Source organism: Balaenoptera borealis, assembly GCF_965194805.1.
Source record: "Balaenoptera borealis genome assembly, chromosome: 9".
NCBI classification, from domain to species: domain Eukaryota; kingdom Metazoa; phylum Chordata; class Mammalia; order Artiodactyla; family Balaenopteridae; genus Balaenoptera; species Balaenoptera borealis.
The window spans coordinates 33614436-33638552 of NC_138873.1; the positions used below are offsets into that span (position 1 = coordinate 33614436).

The window sequence follows — 24117 nt, forward strand, 5'->3', positions numbered from 1 at the left end:
TGATGAAAGAAATTAAAGATGATACAAACAGATGGAGAGATAGACCATGTTCTTGGATTGGAAGAATCAACATTGTGAAAATGACTATACTACCCAAAGCAATCTACAGACTTAATGCAATCCCTATCAAACTACCAATGGCATTTTTCACAGAACCAGAACAAAAAATTTCACAATTTGTGTGGAAACACAAAAGCCCCTAATAGCCAAAGCAATCTTGAGAAAAGAAATGGAGCTGGAGGAATCAAGTTCCTGGACTTCAGACTATACTACAAAGCTACAGTAATCAAGACAGTATGGTACTGGCACAAAAACAGAAATATCGATCAATGGAACAGGATAGAAATCACAGAGATAAACCCACGCACATAAGGTCACCTTATTTTCGATAAAGGAGGTAAGAAGATACAGTGGAGAAAAGACAGCCTCTTCAATAAGTGGTGCTAGGAAAACTGGACAGCTACATGTAAAAGAATGAAATTAGAACACTTCTTAACACCATACACAAAAGCAAACTCAAAATGGATTAAAGACCTAAATGTAAGGCCAGACACTATAAAACTCTTAGAGGAAAACATAGGTAGAATATTCTATGACATAAACCACGGCAAGATCCTTTTTTACCCACCTCCTAGAGAAATGGAAATAAACAAAAATAAACAAATGGGACCTAATGAAACTTAAAAGCTTTTGCACAGCAAAGGATACCATAAACAAGACAAAAAGACAACCCTCAGAATGGGGGAAAATATTTGCAATGAAGCAACTGACAAAGGATTAATCTCTAAAATTTACAAGCAGCTCATGCAGCTCAATATCAAAAAAACAAAAAACCCAATCCAAAAATGGGCAGAAGACCTAAATAGACATTTCTCCAAAGAAGATATACAGATTGAGAACAAACACATGAAAGGACGCTCAACATCACTAATCATTAGAGAAATGCAAATCAAAACTACAATGAGGTATCACCTCACACCAGTCAGAAAGGCCATCATCAAAAAATCTACAAACAATAAATGCTGGAGAGGGTGTGGAGAAAAGGGAACCCTCTTGCACTGTTGGTGGGAATGTAAATTGATACAGCCACTATGGAGAACAGTATGCAGGTTCCTTAAAAAACTAAAAATAGAACTACCATACGACCCAGTAATCCCACTACTGGGCATATACCCTGAGAAAACCATAATTCAAAAAGAGTCATGTACCACAATGTTCATTGCAGCTGTATTTACAATAGCCAGGACATGGAAGCAACCTACATGTCCATCGACAGATGAATGGATAAAGATGATGTGGCACATATATACAATGGAATATTACTCAGCCATAAAAAGAAACGAAACTGAGTTATTTGTAGTGAGGTGGATGGAGCTAGAGACTGTCATACAGAGTGAAGTAAGTCAGAAAGAGAAAAATAAATACCATATGGAATCTAAAAAAAAAAAAAAATGGTTATGAAGAACCTAGTGGCAGAACAGAAATAAAGATGCAGGTGTAGAGAATGGACTTGAGAACACAGGGAGGGGGAAGGGTAAGCTGGGATGAAGTGAGAGAGTGGCATGGACATATATATACTACCAAATGTAAAATAGATAGCTAGTGGGAAGTAGCCACCTAGCACATGGAGATCAGGTTGGTGCTTTGTGACCACCTAGAGGGGTGAGATAGGGAGCGTGGGAGGGAGATACAGGAGGGAGGAGAGATGGGGATATATGTATATGTATAGCTGATTCACTTTGTTATAAAGCAGAAACTAACATACTATTGTAAGGCAATTATATTCCAATAAAGATGTTAAAAAAAACATAAGACAGGTGGCTCTGATGCTGGTCTTTTGAGATCTTTACTAGGATCTGAGCATTTCTGTGTGCACTAAGGGGAGAATCACGAGCCATCATATGACTGAAAGTAGGGATGGTATTTGCGTCTTAGGCACAGTTGTGTAAATACTGGTAATTAAAATACTGAAATACTTCTGTAGTTGGTAAATCACTGCTGCCCAAGCCTACCAAATGCCTCCTCTCTCCTGAGATCATCTGGTTAACCCTGGGATAGCAAGGAACAGCCAAGACATCGTCTCTGATTAGTCTGGGCTTTGACTAATTCTACTTTATTGACTATCACTCCAGATGGGAAATATTATGAATTTATATTTACAAAGGTATATAGATAAGTGTAATTGCAGATATACACACATATATGCATATGTGTCTATAATTATTGGAATAGACTTAGACATTTTGGGGAAGTGTAGATATGGACATCTTAAAGCTGTGACCTATGGGGTTTGGCAATCAGGAGTCAAAGAGATAAGAAGAGCTTTGAAATTTCATCTAATAACCTGCTATATTAATTGCATTAACATAAATGTCTTGGTTTTTAATAAAGTTATTTTTAAAATAAAGAAATATTTTTAAAAGTATTGAAGAAAGGACAAGAGTAGGAGTAAAATGGAATATACTCTAGCAATCATAATCTAAAGTATTTGCTACTTCTGCATTTTTTTAGGTGTTATTCATAAGAAATTATTTCTCTTAGACACTCTGTATTCAATAACTCATACACATGGAACCTCTTTTAAAAGGAATTCACTGAAGGACAAACCTATTGATTAATCTGATAGAACAGAGAGATATTTGATTCTATTAAAAATCTGAAATACCCTGGTCCTAATTTCTGGTAATCCTAAATTATTAGTGACAAAGTCTATAAAATGATAAAGAATATGAATAAATAAATTGTGAGCTCCTAAAGGGCAGAGATGCTACAATCCTTATTATAATTCTTTTGAAATAGTGTGCATTCAATATTTATTAGTTTTAACTGAATAACCAAAATCATTGTAACATGCTTCCATGTTACTTCTACTAGCTTAACACTTTCTTTTCTGTTTGTTAGAGCTTGAATTTCAGTCAACCAGCATATTTTGGCACTTGTAGGAACTAAGACATACATTGCTTGTATGTTCGTCCTATTACATCTCTATGAGTTGAAAAAATTTCTTAAACTCTTTTACCCTCTGTTTCCCAGTGTTTCTTTTCCAAAGTCAAAACCATGGAAAGATAATGAATATAAAATACTGTGTGGTCTTTGGAAAAAAGAATCTATATAAATATTTTAAATTAGCAAATTTCTATCCAGAAAAAAGAATGCACAGATATTTTCTTAGTGGAAAACCAAAAGAGAAATATCAAAGCATAATTAGAGATCACAGGTACAAATGAGAAAAATAAAGATACACTGATGCATGGATAAAGTACTTTGTTTAGAAACAACTCAGCAAGCAAATATAGGAAAAGGCCAAATTGTCTTGGAGCTACAACATGGATTTATGACTTAGGAGCTTCTGTGCTGGCTTTGGAATAATAGATGAAATCCATGAAAAGAAGTTATACTAGAAACCACACAGACTCTTTCTATAATTCAACATAACAGCCTACATTAAGTGACATGGAAAAGCAGTCATTGCCTTCGAGAATATGTCACCCCATTTCAAAACAATATCTTTCTTTCATTTATTTTCTATGGATTCTTTCACATTTCATGCAAAATTAATTAAATTAGTTAGCATGTAGTATTTTGAATAAACTTTTAAAAATGTGGTAGACAGCATTATTGGAAAACACAATGAATAGAAGTATTCTTTGAAGGCGTCAGGCAAAGACTATGAAAATTCTAATAGTGATTTTCTAAGTATGCCAAAATTTTAATGACTTGAATAGAATAATTCTCTAACGTACTCATGCTACTTTTATTAACTCTGTCTTGTGTTTTCAGTATAGAGGCTCTTCAAAATCAGTAGTTATAAAACCTTATTTCCAGATGGAAAAAACCCCAATCTGTATGGGGTGCAACAAGGAAAGCAAACACCTCATTATAAGTACAAAAATGCTATGATGGCTAGGCTTCTATAAACCGTAGATCTCAATACACAATACCCAAATTTTTGGAGGGCACATTTTACAAAGTTGGTGGCTAAAAAAAAAAATCCCAAATAATTTTTGAAATAATACCAAATGTTTGACATTTTACTGTAACAAAGAGAACTTTCTATTACATATTCCATTTGTGCATCACCTAATAAAATATCATGTAATTATAATCATATGTCACTGATGTAGCATTAAATTAGATGTTCCTAGAGTATTAAGAACCTGATCTCATTTAGGGTGGAAATGAAGAATACAGTCTTTCTGAAGAATCCTTCAGTCTCAAAGTAACAAGTAACATGCAATGACCATCATATGCACTGAGGCTTTCCCATCTTTTTCACATTATAGGAGGAGACCTCACAGCCTGAAGTGAACAGCCTAGGAACTTTGGCCACTCTAGATACTGTCCTAGGACAGAATATACATTAGCTCACCTGTAATCCATGTGGGTAAGTCTGACCTCCAGAACCAATTTCTAGCACATGCATTGCTGGGTCTGAATTTTTGAAAAATATTCTCTGCTATGACTCTCAGGAACCTACTTTATCCCAGTTCTTTTGTCCTCAGAAGAATCATGGATCTAGGAAAATGCTGCCAAAGAGTATTGTGTTTTGGAGATTTTAGTGATACTTTTGAGTGTCACTGGCACACAGTTAAGAGAGCCAGGCCAAAGTAGGACTCCTTAATGATGTAACAAGGACAGAGGACCTCCATTTCCTATAGGCTGATCCCCCATGAAAGCCATAAAACTATTAATGAAGGCCACTCTCTGTGGAAGATGGTACTTCATCTTTCTCATAGAACTTGACCTGAATTACTCTCTTCCATTTCTTGTTTCCTAATTTGTCAAGAAAAAAACACATGGCCATCTAACTTCTGCCCACTGATAAGCTCTGCCTCCCTCCCCCCGTTGCTATCTGTCTGTGAACTTCCTATAGCAAATAGTTGTTCACATAACAAAATTGCTTAATTGTGAAAGAGGCTTTGTAATATTCTACTACCTGCTCTTGCCAATGTTATGGATTTAAACATTTCCACAAGCTGTGATGTCATCTCTAATATGTTTTGAACACTCCTGTGTATTCTTAGTTCTAGTATATGTTTGTCAAATACTCTTATTTATTCATATAGGTATGTTGGCTTTCAGAAAGCAATGAGAGTTACACAATATCAGAACCTGAAAGGATCCTTGGAATCATGAGTTTCAAGCTTAGTACCCACTAGAATAATCGGAGAAGCCTTATAGAAATGTGTGCATGTCTCTGTGTTGGAGTTGATAGATGGAGTTCATGTGGTTACCTGATCTTTCACCTGAGACCTAAAAAGAGGATAAATAAATAAATAAGAAACCAATAACAACAAAGATAAGAGGATGAGGAGGGTTCAGTATTTTTCTGGAAGGTCCATGAGAGTCAGCTGAGGAGGGAGAGGAGAGATCATGGCCTAAAGTACTCAGTACTTGCCCTGGGTCAAGTCCAGCAGAAACTCACAAAGGCAGGTCTGACCAGAAGCAGGGATGAGAAGCAGGGCTGAATGTAGGAAATTCATGGAAATTCTGAGTTTAATAGAGGCTTCATTCAAAGATGCGCCCCACCCAAGCACATGTAACCAAATTCTTACTCCCCAGCAAAAACTTCTGAGCAATCACAGAAAACAAGTGGCTCATTATAATCTTAAAAATTATCTGAAGAGATTATTATACAGATTTTGAAAATATTATTACTGGACTTATTGGATCAAATTCCAACAATAGAAGCTTTTAAATGATGCTTTAAACTTAAAAAAAATAACCTACAAATAACTCTAATTATTACTTTTTGAGTGAGTTTTATGTCCCTTGTAAATTTACACTTACTTCAATAAACCTAGAATAGTGTGGTGGGGAGTCCAGAAGGATAGCTCCTTGCCTGCCTGTGCTTTCAGACAAATTCATTTACAATGATTTCAAAGATGGAAGTGATTTGTGATTGTCACTCAGTTATAATGTGCAGCCCATTTATTCTCCTCCCCCCAAGTGTATACTATAATTGCTGAGTGTGAATTTAGCGAGTTGCAGGGAGGCAAATGTGCCATTTCACCTCAGGGTAAGTGGCTCCCGAGTCGCCAGAGGAACAGAAACACTCTGCCCACAATTAAAACAGATTTTTTATACTCACATTAAACTCGTGTAAAGTTTATACATTTGAAAATGAATTACTCTACCACTCCAGAATTTCTAAGAAATAATAATCTCTCTGGATGACTAATGATAATCCTTTGAAGATAAAATGTTCAATTGTTTGTTGAAAATTTTTTTAAAGGGTTTTAATCAATGTCGAACTACTTATGGGAAAGTATTTGAAGGACTGCTCCACCTCACTATGCAAGGAAGAAAATCTCAACTTCTAGTTCTGAAAAGTAACAAGAGTTACTTTTTCTGCTCTCTCTAAGTTAATACATAAATCTAAAGCAATTTAATTTCTTATTAAAATATTAGGTTTATTTTCCCCCTAAAGCTGGACAAGTTGATTATAAAGTTGATTTGGAAAAATTAACAAGAAAGAATAGCCAAGAGAACCTGAAATGAAAGAACAACAGATGCAGGGATGTATTATTAAATGAAAAATAATCGACGTAGAGAATATTCAGTTATACTGGATGCTGCTGTTTACTAAGAGGGCCTTTTTTGAAATGATGCATCTGTGGTGGGACTAATGGTCATCATGGCCACTAACGTCCCCAAAAGAGAGAACACAGCACCATCTATAAAGTAATCGTGCCAGAAAAGTGAACCCAAATCAGAGTGGGTCTCTACATTTTTAACTATCAGTTTACAGGAAATGAGGTATCCAAGGAGCATGAAAACAGCACCACAGGAATACAATTAGCAAAATCCAGAATGGGAGAACCTTTGCTAGACAAACCATATGGCTTATTCCAAAAATAAATGGCAAGAAAATAAAAAATAATGAGGTTATAGATTAAGAAAGCTTAAGAAATATCAAATAAATGCAGTATGTAACTTCAGGTGCATCCTGATTCAATCAGCTGTTTAAAAAATTTGGAGGCAAATGTGATGAATTTTAATACTGACTGAATATTTGCTAGTATTAAAGAAGTAGTAGTAAAAGTATTAATTTTTAGGTGTGACAATGCTTTTGTTTACAAAAGAGCTGTATCCTTCAGAGATACATACTGAATTATAGAGGAAGTAATATGTGTGGAATTTGCCTCCAAATAATCTGGGGGGTGGGGTGGGGTATGATAAATGTAGAATTGAAACAAGAAGGGCCACAAGTTAATTCTTACAGGTGGGTGTTGGTTACATGTGGGTCTAGGATATTCTTCTCCATACTTTTGTGTATGTTGGGACATTTTCATAATCAGAATTTTTAAAAAGATTACTAATACATCTCATTTTAATAAACAAATGATTCTCTTTTACATAATGATTTTAACACTATTGGTAATTCAGTGCTTGCTCTTAAAAAGCAAATATTTAATGCATTTTCTTTATTATCTTGATAAATGGTTAACTCTGCTTCATGCTGCGGAGACATTGCATTCTGAGCTCAAGAAATATATCTTAATTCTTTCAAATTAATTATCAACTCTAAAGGGCATTGCTGGTCCAAAATGTTAGTCCCATCTTAAGAAAACTAGGAACATGAATAAATGGAATCCAAATGGCAATGAGTAAGGTCCTCCCTCAGCTTACTAATGCATTTAGTACTCTATGCTTCATTAAGTTGCTATCATTTTTAACAATGTTAGCTGCAGGTAAAATTCAGACAAGCATTTTCCTTCTCTTTAGCACTGCCCTTGACATCTGTTCTCTCCTCACATATTTCTCTCTTATCTGAAACAATCTATGGTTTCAAAACATTGACCTGCCTCCTGTGAATGAGCCATTGGCACAGCATGGCTTTCACAACAGCTACTGGTAAAAGAGCAGGTAGGCTGAGTCCCCCAAAGAACATGACAGTCCTTTCAATGAAGCCATCACAGAGGACAATATTGGTGTGAATCACAGACAATCAGAAATGTGACAGTTTAAAGTTTGCCTTCTAAAAATTATCCACCCTGGAGAAATACCCAGGATTGCCTTTGTTTTTGTGCTTCTATAGTTATCAGGGTAAGAAGAACCTATACCTTCTCAAATTTATGACATTGCAGACATGAATGAATCACTCTAGTTCAAAGCATTTGGGGAATAATAGCAAAGATTTGTAGTGATGAGAAGAGTTAGAAACATCATGTTAACAGTGGAGAATAACAAATCAAAGACAGATGAAACTTTCTGATCTTGGTTCATGAATTCTTTCAACAGATCAGAGCCACTTAACACATTCAATTTTAGCCATTACAAATGAAATAGCATCAGCTATTTTCATGCTTATATATTGCCCCACTTCCTTGTCCTTCTCTAGGGACTTTCTTAAGAGTAGTTTGTGCCCTCTTTTGTTTATTACCTTAACACCTCCTCTCTATTTAACCCTCTGCAGTCCATGCAACACTCACCACCCTACCTGAATCACTTTCAGAAGAGTTACAGCAACCCATTTGGAAAATTCATGGTTTTTTCCTCCATCCTCATCTTCTTTGAGTTCTCTACAGCTTTTGACTATACTGTTCCCCCCGCCCCCATCTGAAACTCTCTTTATCTTTGGAAAAATGATATTTATTTATAATTTAGGGATTTTTTTTTTAAAAAAAGAAAAACATGTTTTCCTAATATGGCTTTTTACCTAAAACGGAAGGTAAACAATAGGAGAGAAGGGAGTGAAGACAAAAGGAATACTCAGAAGAGAGCACTGTGTGGGGTACGCCTGCTGTGGGTATTTTTTAATTCGAATTTCTTTAACAAAGGTGTGTCCCAATGTTCTATGTCCTAATAATCTTTTCTTGGGGAAAGTAGCATTTTATTTAGTGCTTAGTTTTTGCCAGGCACTTCAGCATGCAGAAGTTTATTTCTGTTAACAAGAAACCTATGAGATAGGTAGGAACTGATTAGAAATTGAAATGAGAGAGTTACCCTAATTTGTGTGGTAGAAAGAATAATGGCTCCTCAAAGATGTCTATATCTTAACCCTTGGAACCTTTGAATACATTCTCTTATATGTCAAAAGGGGTTTTGCAGCTATGATTAAGTTAAAGACCTTGAGATGGAATGATAATTCTGGATTGTATGAATGGGTCCAATATAATCACAAGGATCCTTAAAAGTAGAAGAGGGAAGCAAAAGAGGAGGTCAGAGTGATGGAACATGAGAAAGCTTCAACCCATTTCTGGCTTTGAAGATGGAAGAAAAGACCACAAGCCAAGGAACATAGGTAATCTCCAGAAGCTGGAAAAATCAAGGAAATGAATTCCCCTCAAGAACCTTCAGAAGGGAATGCAACCTTGCCCACACCTGGATTTAGGCCAGGGAGGCTCATGTCAGACTTCTAACCTATTAAAATGTAAGATAATAAATTTGTGTTGCTTTAAGCCACTAAATCTGTGGTAATCTGTTACGACAGCAATGGAAAACTAGTAGAGTAGGTAACTTGTTCCACTTCACATGACTAGTAAATTATGGAGCAAGTCTATAGATCCAGTTTTGTTTAATTTTGCTTTCTGCATAATACCTTCCATGTCTATGACTATTTCAACTAACTCCTTTATACAGATATGTCCCATATCTCAATTTCTAACCTAACCACATTCTCATGTCCCATTTTATATTTCAAACTAACAACTGAACATCTCTATGACAATTTAATTTTGCTTTGTTAAAAATTAATTTTGCCCTCGTTTTACCACCAAAACTGATATGTTACTAGCAGTAGAAACTGTAGAATACTCTATAGATGTTTTGTAATGCCTTATACATAATTATCAATTATTTTTTAAAATTCAATGGAATAGGTGATCAAAACTGGAATGCCACCTCTGAAACAATTTAAGGAACCTCAGAAGTAATTTCTACAAGCACCTAAAGTGTGAACCTACCTAGCCACCATTCAACATTAATAAGTACAGGTGACACATCCCTCATCATTTCTAATTTCCTTGGGAATTTTTACCAAGATAACAATCTTAAATATGTCTAAATCACATAGTCTTCCTCTGAAATGAAAGTCTGCAAAAAAGAGAATTCTGACAAGGTTTGTAAAGTTGGCCTTTACCCCAAATTTTAAAGAGGTGATTTCACTTGCCAGTGAAGTGTGAAGAGTGTAAATGAAATGAAAAATGAGAAAACTGCAGAGCCTGCTATCATTCTGGCCAAGATTTTAAAATAAGGATAGGAGATGGCACTCATATAACTGTATAGACATTTTCTAAAGACTGAGTGCCAACAGTTATGACAAATATGCCTGAAAGGTGACCATTTCAAGAGGACATAGGATAAAGTTCTTACAAAACCACCCTACAAATTCTTTGCTCTTTGTATTCTGCCTAGATTTCTCCTGATTTTTTTTATGAGTTCAAAACACAACAAATCATCATAGAACTTTGGTGATGTCAAGTCAAAATGATTTATGAAGTGCTGAGCTGGATTTCTGAAGCTCCAAAAGGATCCATGGCACACAGATAACACTTACGGAATTTTACTGTCTCCTCTATGCTGCCTTCACAAAATTGTGTTTTACTCTGTCAGCAAGTTTGACTGTTCGTGGATTTTCCAAACCTCTCCATGCAGGACTAATTAATTGGTTGCACCAAAGCAAAAGTTTTTTTTTAAACCCTCACCCTTAGAGGAAAATCAAGGCTAATCAAATTAGGACTCAGCACAGGAAGGGGGAAAAAAAGCTTAAAAAGTGACTTCGTAAACAATTATCTGACACTGAAATTCATCCAGTTAAGCAGGTTATGAACGTCACAAAAAGTCATGGTTATAGTTGTCCTGAAAAAGAGCAAATGTTTTTGGACATTTTCTGTAGTACTACATGTCCTGCTGTGAACATTCTATCAGCCCTGAACATAATTAATTTATGTAAAAGCCTTCACTAGAAAAACCCTTCACACATTTCCATTTAAATTATGACAAAATGTCATTGTACTCTGATTCTGAAATTGCTATCCAATAGAACATGTGATCACAATGTCTAGAAACAAATTGTAAAGAACAATATATCTTTGGGAAACATAAGTAGTATTTCATCAATATGGAATCAAGCTCTATCTCATTTATGATACCCAAGGCATAAAACAGAATCCATAGGGCTTCTTGAACAGTTTGATTGACTACAATTACTCAACATCAAATAATAAAGCTGCAAAATCATCAAGAGTAAAATCCGACACTATAAATTGAATCTGTCTAAACAGCATGCATGACAGCAGAACATCCACACAACTCTCACAACTCTACCATAAGCATATATGGAGGGATAGTTGTGAATAGAAACACTATAAACAACACTTTAATGAAGTGCTTCATTACTAAGCCAAGATTCTGTTAAACCTAAACATACTGTGGATTGTTGCAAAATAACTGCAGCTATTAGTAAAGTGTTATGAGAGGTATGAAGTATGAAAGCTTAACTTTTTCTTGTTTCAGGCTTCATGTCTGCAGTGGGTATAAATATAGTATTACAAATAGTGACCATGAAAAGCAAGTAGTAAATAAAGTCACTTATTGAAAGCAGACTTTACCACATTTTGTGTGAAGGAGACCTTTTTGCCATTGCTTGCCTGTTCAGCATAATACATTACCAAGTATCATCACAGACAGAAGAATAGCCGTATGACTATTAACATTTTTTAGTCTAATCCTTTTTGTGTCTATGTCACTTTAAAATTATAGTACAAACCAAAAGAAGGTCATGATTTGAATTGTAGATATTCTTGACACGAACAACATTTTAGACATACATCAAGTGCTTAAAGAAGACAACATACTGGAATAACTTCAGATTAATTTTTCCAGACTAAACATAAATGAAATTATTTAAATATGAACAGAATAAATTTAAATGTCTATATTCTCAGTAATCTATTTAGGGAGGTTTAAAAGAATATATTCAAATGGGAATTGGAACAACTCCTTGATTAAGAAGGATGGGAAAGACAGTTACATCTGCAGTCAAATTCGCTTGAGCTAGTGTTACTCTCACCTTTTTGTTCCAAGATTCCTATTATGGATTCTAAAATTCTGTACTTCCATACATATTTTAAAGGCTCACATAGTAATATATTAATTAGTTCATTTATTCATTTATTCTTCAAATATTATTGAACAACAGATTATTTATTGTGCCAGCCCTTAACCTAAGTGTTGAAATACAGCAGTGAGGATAATAAAATTGCTCTTTCACGGAGATTATATTCTAGAAAAACAGACAACACACCAGTAGTCTGTAGGAGCCAGCTTGCACTGACTTTCAAAAGCCAATTTTGGCAAGGATGTGGAGAAAAGAGAATACTTGTACTCTGTTGGTGGAAATGTAAATTGGCACAGCCATTAAGAAAAACAACATGGAGGTTCCTCAAAAAATTAAAAATAGATCTAGCATATGATCTAGCAATTCCACTTCTGGGTATACACCCAAAGGAACTGAAAATAGGATATTGAAGAGATATATACACTCCCATGTTTATTGCAGAATTATTCACAATAGTCAAGATATAGAAACAACCTAAGTGCCCATCAATGGATAAATGCATAAAAAAGAGGATATATATATATAAATATATATATAAATATATATATATATAAATAATACATACAATGGAATATTATTTCACCATGAGAAAGAAGGACGTCCTGCCATTTGCAACAACATGGATGACCTTGAACACATATATTATGCTAAGTTAGAAAAGTCATACAGAGAAAGACAAGTACTGTATGATATCACTTATATGTAGAATCTAAAAAAGCCAAACTGGTGAAAACAGAGAGTACAATGGTGGTTACTAGGGGATGGGGAGGAAGGGAATAGGACAGATGTGGTTTAAGGGTACAAAATTGCAACAAGTGGCAAATATGTCCTAGAGATCTAATGCACAGTATAGTGAATGCAGACAATATAGTATTATAATCATAAAACTTGCCAAGAGACTAGAACTAATGATTACAACCATTAAAAACAAATGATAGCTATTAATATGATAGAGGTATTAATTATTGCTATAATGGCAATCATATTACATTATATAAATGTATGAAATTAACATGTACATATCAAATTTATACAGTGTTGTATATCAAATATATTTCAATTTTTTAAAAAGCCAATTGTGTTTATCTCTTCCCAATTCCTTGTTCAGTGACATCATGTTGGTAGCTTGAAATCAGTCCTGATGTGAATATTTACACCACGGAAATTGGCTAACACTACAAATCAGGACTTTTCTTGCACCCCCAGAGAATCAACTGTTAAACATCTGCCAGGACTCCACTGGAACAGACAAGACAAATGAATAAATAATGCAATTTTAGGTAGGGGTTTCTATAATAGATGGTAATCAGGGAAGAATTTTTATTTGAGCAGAGACTTCAGTGACATGACAGAGGAAGCCATGTCAAGATCTGGCGAAAGAACATTTAAGTCAAAGGAAACAGCAAATGTAAAGGGCCCGTTGCAGGAATGAACTTGGTTCATCTCAAGAAGGCCAATGTGGCTAGAATAAAACAGCAGCTACAGATTGTTGTCAGCTATGATTTTGGAGAAGCACACAAGGGCCTGGTCTTGCAGGTTCTACAGGATGTGGCAAGAAGTGTGGATTTTGGCTTCTGTGTGTTAGGAAATCATTGTAGAATTCTGAGCAATGAGGTGATAGATCCAACAGATATTTTTAAAAGAGTACTGTGGCTGCTGTTTGGTGAGTAGGTTATGAATAGGGGATGGAAAATCAGAGCGACTAGACAGGGAGCTATGCTAGTAGTCTAGATGAGAGATGGTGGCTTAGATTAGGGTTGGAATGGAGCAGATAAGAAGTGGCCAAATTCAGGATACTTTCTGTAGGTCAAGTTTTCAGAACTTGGATAAGGGGTATGAAGGGAAAAGAATAATCAAATATAATTCCCAAGGTTTTTGTTTGTGTTTATCTATTTGCCTGGAAAACTGAATTAAGAGTGGTACTCTTCCTGAGAAGGTACATGTTTGGATAAAGTAAATCATCAAGACCTCTGTTTTGAACTATAAAATATGTGATGCTTCATTAGACATTCAAGTGGAGTTGCTGGTTGATAGACAGAGGCAGGGTAGTGTTAAATGGGCTATTGCCACTTGGGAAAGTTTCATAACCTTTCAGTGCCTCATTTTTTTCCATCTGGACAATGGGAATAATAACACATTTCCATCATAAAGTTGTGAGGATTATAAAACATAATACACATAAAGTGCTACAGCACTGTCCAGCCCATATTAATCACTCATTAAATATTAGTTAGCAATGCTTTCATCCACTTCCTAGCTGACACATAGGCTCTAAGTTGTTATACTTTTTAGATAACCTTGAAAGGCAAAGAAACTTGCATATAGAGTTGGCAAAAAAAATCTAGATCTATTTTAAAACTTTTAACTGAGGCAGAGACACAGAGCCAAAGAGAAATTAGTCAATAAATATCTTCTAAGTGGAAGCAAAGTCTACCTTAGTCTTTATTCCTATCTATCCTTATAATTCACATGCCAATGGGCATTTGGGTTTTGGTTGTTACTGTTTTGTTTTTTCTTGCTTTGGTTTTACTATCGTAATGAACAGAAAATGAAGAAAAGGGATTGTAAATAATGCAATGGCAGAATACATTTTAAAATTTATTTTATTATTGAGATTTATTATTTGTTTTGAAAGGTCATATTATTTGCTCCAATGATATTGCAGGTAGCATAAAGTTTATGGTTTTCCTGAGATCTGGCTAGGTGTTCTGTCTCACTTACATCACCCTTGCATTTCAGGGATTCCACAACTTCTAGGAGGTCTAGAAGCAGGAACATAGTCTATGAGACCATACATTTGCAATTTAATTTTTAAATAACTAAATTTCAAAGACTATGTAATTATATGAGGAAGATGTTCATAATATAATATCCAGTTGACAAAACACAGTTGAAAAGAAGATAAAACTTTATGTACAGTATGCTACCAATTTAAAATTCATATGTATTTGTGTGTGCACATATGCATTGGTGTGTGTGTGTAGAAGTAAAAGAAAATAAAACCAAATGTTATTGCTATTAACTAACTTTTTATAATTCAATAAAGCAGAATATATATCAAAAAGTTAGTTCATGAGAAAAAAAAAATCTGTAAATATAGCTATGCTTGTTATGAAACCTAGGTAAAAAATATCTCAAGATAGATAAGGGAGAAACAATCAATAGGAAAGTACTCATAGAAAAAGAATATGTTTCAAGAATAAAAGTTTAAAGTACTCATTTTAAACCATACTGGATTGGGAGATTGGGACTGACATATACAAACTACTATATATAAAATAGATAACTAAAAAGAACCTACTGTATAGCACAGGGAACTCTACTCAATACTCTGTAATGACCTATATGGAAAATAATCTAAAAAAAGAGTAGATATCTGTCTATGTATAACTGATTCACTTTGCTGTACACCTGAAACTAACACAACATTGTAAATCAACTATACTCCAATAAAAATTTTAAAAAAACATACTGGAAATACTAAAATGAAATGATTTTAAAGGGATAAAGGAAAAGATGTTTGATGAAGTGTACTTTTATATGAGCATGTAGTTTACAAATTAATTTGGAATTCAAAGTTTTAATGAAAATCAAAAGAATTAAAGATAGTCAATACAGTCAGTATTCAGATAGGGAATAAAGATTATTCCTAGGAAATTGACAATATAGCCTAAATTAGAAAGGACTGTATATGAGTCCTATTTTTTATAATTTACAGTATCATCTACTTTAAGTTTGTTCCCAAAACAGAATCCCCACATTACATAATCAATAGATACAAGTGTTTCTTGTTGAAACTGAACTCTTTTGGAAACTTGAAAGTAGGCACCTTCTAGAGAAGTCACATTATATCCTAACTTTATTGCGTGTTTAAAAGACTTAGATTACTGAAAAAGTGTGTTAAGACTAAGAGATTGGATTAGCAATTTATGCTATTCTGGAGCAAGGAATAATTTATATAATCGTATTATAACGGAGTGATATAATATAATTAGAAAGTAATGCCATAGCAACACAAAGAAGAAAGTTCAGAGACAAGAAGATTCAGCAAAGCTATCCATTTATTCAACAGCTATTTTTTGGGCACCTATTATATGTCAGTCACCAGTATCCACTGATGCTAGAAAAGTAATGAAAATCTGTAAAGGAATTACCAAGAACTCTTACATATTTCTACATCTAAATAGTATCATATGCAATTACAGCTTTTAATCCAATCGTACAGTATAAATTTTACTTCAAGTATAAAATATTATTTTGTCAAAGGTATCACCATGTTTTTAGAAATATTTTGATTGAGATATATGACTTTTAAAAACCCCAGCTATTTGACATACAGATTCAGCAAGTTTATAATAAATCACTGTTTCCTATCAAGTTGTTTTAGCACCTTAACCTTCATTTTCTACATTTGACAATGATATTAAAAAGCATGTAATTTTTTGTGTTTAAAAAAATTCTACTTATTTTCTGTATCTTCAGAAATGCTTCTTTTTGTAAAATTTAGAGTATGGAACTCTATTTAATGTCTATAAGTACTAAGAACTTTAAAAGCTATGTTGATATGTAAATATTCAGGCAGGCTTTCATTGTGATTACTGAAGAGAAGTTTAAAAGCCCTTCCTTAGGAAAATCAATGAATAACACTAAAAATGAAGAAATAAGGATTTAAACTTCTGGAAATCATTTTAACCAAATTGGATTAATGATAATTTTTCTCAAACCTTCTAGCACAGTGTTTAGTTTATTGCAATTATAACTGTCCAAAGAATTTTCTTATAGAGGCCCACAAATTCTGCATGATTCCTTAAAAGAAATGTACTTAAACTGAGCAATGAATAGCATTTAATAACGCAATAACTGTCTTCAAAACATTTTGAAAAGACCAAGGACACAGATATGCACTTAAATAGCCAACTGAATATTTCAAGTTATATCTATACATATATTACATGTTAGAGGTTAGTAGTATTCCTGGTAAATCTTAAATTTGAGGTAGAGTTTTAAAATTTAATACTCTTTCATATTCATCTATTCTTGTTTTTAGTGAGATTATCACAATTATTGGCATGTACACATGCCATTATACATGCATATGTATACAGTATACAGAGAAGTCCTATGCTATTGATTACTCTAAGATTCAGGTAAGGAATTATATGTTGCATGAATGTCTATTGGGAGTAGAGAGGGCAGGCTCTGAAATCAGAGAGAACTGGGTTTGGACTCTGACTCTATTGCTTGCCAGTTGTGAAACTTTGATCAAGTTGCTAAATCTCTCATCTTTCTAATAGAGCTGAAAAAACTCCATAAGATGATTCATGTAAAACATTTTGCCCCGTGTCTGGGAAAAAATAGGTTTACAAAAAGTGCCAGTTAAAACTCCCTAGAGATAAAAGTACCTCTGCTGTATTTCTTAACACAAGTACTCTATATATTATATTTATATTATCAAATTATTTATATTATAAAAAACATAATTTATACAAATAAATTATGATAAGCAAAATGGTTGATTTCCTAACTGACTCAGAGTTATCACAGGCCTCTTTTTGATGACACATTTCCGCAAGCTGAGCAAAATTGTCCAGGATTTAACTTCCTTTCATATAATTCTTTTATCTGTCATGTTTCAAGATTCTCACATTTCACATGGGCACTCTTTACTGCTATTCTTTCCAACAGCATATGGTCTAAAAGTTATTATATATCTCTCTGAATGATTTATCCCAAGTTATCTTAAGAAAGATTAAAAACTGTGAAAGAAAATCTGAACCACTACCACTTCACAACCATTACGATGGCAACTATCAAAAAAAAAAATGCAGAAAATAACAAGGGTGGGCAAGGGTATGCAAACTGGGAAACTTCATGCACTGTTGGTGGGAATGTAAAATGGTGTAGCTGCTACAGAAAACTATGATAGCTCCTCAAAAAGTTAAAAATAGAATTAGCGTATGATCTAGCAATTCCACTTCTGGGTATATACCCAAAAAAGAAACAAAAGCAGGAATTCAAAAAGATTTTTGTACATCTATGTTTTATAAGCATTTTTAGTAATAGCCAAAAGATGGAAGCAACCAAAGCCATACTTCCAGAATCATTAATTAAAGAAATTATTCTCAACACTGATGGATGGAAAAGCTTATCATTTGGAATGAATTAATTGAGGGGGGTGGCAGTAAGTATAATAATGAAGCAAACATGGAAACTGTATTTAAATATTATTACTGAGAAGATGACATATTCCAGCCCACTACTGCAAGATTTTATCACAGAGATAGTAAATACTATGATGGCAGACTGCTAAATTAAGTATTTATGCTGCATTTGGGAGAGTATTCATCTGTGCTTCCCAACCTGGCTTGTTAAATTAATATAATCATAATGACCCAATGCAGAGAGGCAACTGCTCATTAGGGTTTGGGCTGATTTCCTTGGTTATACTACATTATGATGCTGATTTTTCTTTAAGTTGAGTTCACTGTTTCAGCTAATTTGAGATTAATCTACCATGACCTTCAACAGCAAACCTGGCTGAAATACCACATTAAAATATTTGTAAAAACAAACAAAACTGAGTATTTTGACAGGAAACATATTACTTTTAATATTTAGACCCAACCTGGCTAATAAGTAAAGGATGCTAAAATCTATTTTTTTTTCTGTACTGTTTTATTAGCTATCACCTTAATTTGAAAATTATACAATCAACACGTGCATGTTTAAATAAACAAACTGAACACTGATAGGTGTTGCTGTGGTGAAAGCTTCCAAATTAAATCTTGGTGTTTGGAGCCATTAACCCTGTATTAAAGTTTCTCTAATAAAAAGTACTGTCACTCACTGAAATTTAATATGGTGCTTTTTTTCTATATTCTGATATTTCCACTACCTGAGTGGTTTAACTCGTCCCTCTTAGCAGCTACATTGCCACAGTTTATCGTTCCCTCTTTCTTGATATATTTTATCTTGGCTTCTCTGATTTCACCTTTCTCTCCTCCTTACTCCACTCACCACTAAATTTGAAGTGCCTAGGATTCAATTTCAGGACCTCCTTTTAACTCTATACTTTCTAGGTGATCTTAAACAGGGCCTTAGTATTACATACAGTGTTCAAAAATCAAATCGTGTCTTTAATGTTTCCAGTTGGATGGTTACTATGCTTTTCAAACATAACATGTTAAAACAGAGGCCTTATTTACCACCTAGTATCCCCATCCTGTTCTTTCTTGAGTCTATAACTGTCTCAGTAAAATAAATTTCTTCAGGCCAAAATCCTAGGAGTCAACATCTTTGCCTCACTCTCTTTCTCCATTCCACCATCAGATCTAGTCACATCATCCTCCACAGTAAATCCCAACCTACCACTTCTGTCCATCTGTGCTCCTACCACCATAGTCCAAGCCAACATCATCTCTTGGCTAGAGTATTTCAATGGTTTCCTAACTGCCACCTAGTTTTTACTCTTTTTTCACTACAATCATTCTCCATTTAGCAGGCACAATAAAATTTCTAACAAAATACATGAAATCATATTATTCCTTTCTTAAATTCCACCGTAGGTCTCTCATTACACTCAGAATTAAATCTAGCTCCTTATGGTGATTGACAACTCCCTCCTACTGTAAGTAGACCTGGATATGTCCCAGACATCATCTCATAAAACCTTTACTCTTCATCACTGTGCTCTAGCCACAATGACCTTCTTTTAATTCCTCAGCCTACCAAGTTTATTCTTGCCTGGTATAAAATTTACTTAGCATTTTTCATGATTGGCACTTTCTGTTATTCAATTCTCAGCTCAAATATCACTTTCTTGAAAATACATGGAGACTTCCCTGGTGGTCCAGTGGTTAAGAATCTGCCTTCCAATGCAGGGGATGTGGGTTCAATCCCTGGTCGGGGAACTAAGATCCCACATGCTGTAGGGCAACTAAGCCCATGCGCCACAACTAGGGAGGAGCCCAAGCGCCACAGTGAAAGATCCCTCATGCCACAACTAAGACCCAATGCAGCCAAAAATAAATAAATAAATATTTTTAAAAAACATAGATAAACCATACAAATAAAGTAGCCCCTTTTATTACTCTCTATCATATTATCCTGTTTTGTTTTTTCCATGACATTTTCATTATTTTAAATTATTTATTTAATTTTCCATGCCCCTTCTCTCTCTGTAGCAACCCTCTCTACCCCTGCAATTAGAATGTAAAATCTTGGAAAACAAGGACTTCTGTCTCCTTCATGGCCAGACTTTCAGGCTTAGAACAGTGCCCATCAAGTAGTAGTTACTCAATAAATAGTTTTCAAGTGTATTATTGTTAAATGATTTTCTTTATGTATTATTCAGGGCATATACCATAAGGGGCATGGTGCTTCCTACTGAGGATCGTATCCCTACTTTGGTTAGTATTGCTTTAGATGACAATTTCATGCATCTCAGATTTTTCAGGATGATCCCGGTTTTAACTATGCTTTCTTGCTTTCTTCATAACCCATCAAAATATTCCAATATTTAGTATATTTTAATATTGAAGCAATAATTGAAACCGTTCCTTAAATTCACCAAAAGAACCCCTCAAAATTCTTATCAGATAATATTCTCTGATTTTTAAACTATAAACAAAACAAATACACATTTTCTTTCAAATAGAAGAACTATAAAAGATGAATAAAATACTAAAAACAGCTGTTTGAAGGCATCAGAGAGCAAGCAAAGCAGCCAGACTTGATTAAAGAGATACAAATAAAGATGAGCTGGCCATTTTCGTCTCAGGGTATTCTTACAGGAAGCTACATCCTAGAGCTTTCATCAGTCTCTCAGGGAGACGATGAACACTGAAGTTCATGGCTATGAAGTCAGCTAGGATGTGAAGGGCCATGAGCCACAGAGAAATGAATCCTACGTTCTGCTCAGCTTTTGACTTCAAGAGATTTGCCAAATTAAGTGGTGAAGGAGCCAGAAGATAAACACCATGCAAAAATTAACTCATAAGAAGTGAAAAGCTAAGCAGATCTTTGGTAAGTCTCAAGAGCTGAGAAGACAAAATTTAAAGCTTAGAGTCTGCCAAGAAAGAAAGAAAAGACTTTCAATTATGAACCCTGAAGGTCTACCCCTAGAAACAAGGGCAAACCAGAAATAGCCATCAGAATCCCTGACCAAGCCACAAAAATCTAAATAGCTGATTGAATCAAGGCAATCTGGTCCTACTCTAACTCTTGCCAGAATGAAAATAAATTCATTTAAGAGAGTTTTTACAAGTTTTCAGATACAATGTATATTATTTAATTAAAAAAAAAAACTACTAAGCTTTCCATGAATCAGTAAACCAAGAAGGGGGAAAAAGAAAATAGAAACAGACTCACAGGTGTTTCAAATGTTAGTTATCAGGCATATAATTTTAGAAAACTGTGATTAATGTGTTCCAGATGACTAAATAAAGAAGTAGTCTGGAATCTATTTTTAAAAAGTATCAAATGAAAATTCTAGAACTGAAAAATAGAATTATTAAAATTAAGAGTTGAGTAAATGTGTTTAATAGAAGATTAGATCCAACAAAAGAAAGCATTAATATACTGAAAAATAGGTCACCCGAAAAAGTATAGGGAAAGAGAGAGAGAAAAGAAGAAAATAAGGAAAAGCATAAAATATGTAACTGGAGTCCCAGAAATAGAAGAGAGAAAGTAGATAGGAACATTTGAGGAAATACTGGCTGTGAATTTTCTAAAACCAGTGAAATACATTAATCCATAGAATCCAGAAGATTTTGAATCCCAACCAGTATTTATACAAATAAAATCACTCCTAGACACAGGGTAGCAAATCTCTGAACACCAAAGACAAAGAAAATCTTCAAAGGCAAAAAAGACACCTTACTTTCAAAGGAGGAGCAATAAGTCTTTCACTGACCTCACATAAATTATGAAAGCCAGGCAATAATGAAATGAAATTGTTAAAGTGTTGGAAAAACTTTCAAATTAGAATTTTATTCCTAATGAAATATATAAATCAAAAAATAAAGGAAGAATAAACACTTTCAGGAAAAAATTGAATTTGTCACCAGCAAATTGTCATTTAAAAAAAAAAGTCAGAAGGGAAATGACCTTATACAGAAGTAACTAATAAAAGAATTAACAAAAAGCAACAGAAAAAGTAAAACATGTGTTTAAAATTAAATGAATATGGCCTGTTTATGATGGTAATACTTCTTATGGAGCTTAATATATACATAGAATTAAACACACCGGAACTATGGGTGAAAATCTGACTGGGACTGGGGAGAGCAGGGGGTGGGTGGAGAGTATAGAGTTAAAATGTTATAAGGTCTTTTGCCTTGTCTGGGAAGTGATGAAAGTACCAATTTATAGCAAGTTCTGAAATCAAAAATACATGCTATAATATTTATGCTATAATGTTATAATTAATCCAAGTAATAAAAGACTGCCCAGACACACATTAATGAAAGGAGAAATAGAATAATTAAATGGGGAAAAATCTTTAATATCCAAAAGAACTGAAGTCAGAGGAAAAAATATAACAAAAAATAAGACAAATAGAAAACAAATGGGAATATGTCACTTTGAACCCAAATACTAATAGTGATACTAAACGCAAATAATTAAATATCCAATTTAAAGACAATGATCAGCAGACTGGTTAAATAAACAATTCAACTACATACTGCTCAAAACAGGTACTCCTTAAATATAAAGACCCCAAAATAAACAGAAAAAGCAATATTATGTAAACACTAACAAAAAGGAAGCTAGTGAAGCTACAAAAGTAAATCTTAAAGATAGAATTACTGCTAGCAATGGTAGTATTAAAAAGAAGGGTTGAGGGAGGGGCAAGATGGCGGAAGAGTAAGACGCGGAGATCACCTTCCTTCCCACAGATACAGCAGAAATACATCTACACGTGGAACTGCTCCTACAGAACACCCACTGAACGCTGGCAGAAGACGTCAGACCTCCCAAAAGGCAAGAAAATCCCCACGTACTTGGGTAGGGTAAAAGAAAAAAGAAATAACAGAGACAAAAGAATAGAGATGGGACCTGCGCCAGTGGGAGGGAGCCGTGAAGGAGGAAAGGTTTCCAGGCACTAGGAAGCCCCTTTGCGGGCAGAGACTGTGGGTGGCAGAGGGGGGAAGCTTCGGAGCCGCGGAGGAGAGCGCAGCCACGGGGGTGCGGAGGGCAAAGCGGAGAGACTCCCGCACAGAGGCTCGGCGCCAACCAGCACTCACCAGCCCGAGAGGCTTGTCTGCTCACTCGCCGGGGCGGGCGGGGGCTGGGAGCTGAGGCTCGGGCTTCGGTGCTAGCCGGGAGGGAGTCCGGGAAAAAGTCTGCAGCTGCCGAAGAGGCAAGAGACTTTTTCTTGCCTCTTTGTTTCGCGGCGCGCAAGGAGAGGGGATTCAGAGCGCTGCCTAAACGAAATCCAGAGACGGGTGCGAGCCGCGGCTATCAGCGCGGATCCCACAGCAACAGGGGCGCAGAGGGAAAAACGGAGAGATTCCCGCACAGAGGCTCAGCGCCGAGCAGCGCTCACCAGCCCGAGAGGCTTGTCTGCTCACCCGCTGGGGCAGGCGGGGCTGGGAGCTGAGGTGCGGGCTTTGGTCAGATCGCAGGGAGAGGACTGGGGTTGGCGGCGTGAACACAGCCTGAAGGGGTTGGCGTGCCGCGGCGAGCCGGGAGGGAGCCGGAGAGGAGGTCTGCAGCCACCGAAGAGGCAAGAGACTTTTTCTTGCCTCTTTGTTTCACGGCGCGCAAGGAGAGGGGATTCAGAGCGCCGCCTAGACGAACTCCAGAGGCGGGCGCGAGCCGCGGCTAACAGCGCGGACCCCAGAGACTGGTAGGAAACGCTAAGGCTGCTGCTGCCGCCACCAAGAAGCCTGTGTGCGAGCCCAGGTCACTCTCCACACTGCCCCTCCCGGGAGCCGGTGCAGCTCGCCACTGCCAGGCTCCCGTGATCCAGGGACAACTTCCCCTGGAGAACACACGGCGCGCCTCAGGCTGCTGCAACGACGCCTCTGACGCCGCAGGCTCGCCCCGCC

At 35.5% G+C, this 24117-nt stretch overlaps 1 protein-coding gene and 1 long non-coding RNA gene across 3 annotated transcripts in view; both read right to left on the minus strand.

Moving 5' to 3' along the window:
* The window catches only part of LOC309635309, a 28264-nt gene extending 5365 nt beyond the window's left edge, over positions 1–22899 (minus strand). Inside the window, exon 1 of the long non-coding RNA XR_014248752.1 lies at positions 1–22899. This is a non-coding gene — a long non-coding RNA (uncharacterized lncRNA).
* Positions 1–24117, minus strand: part of LAMA2 (laminin subunit alpha 2) — a 626305-nt gene that overhangs the window by 410435 nt on the left and 191753 nt on the right. The window lies entirely within an intron of this gene.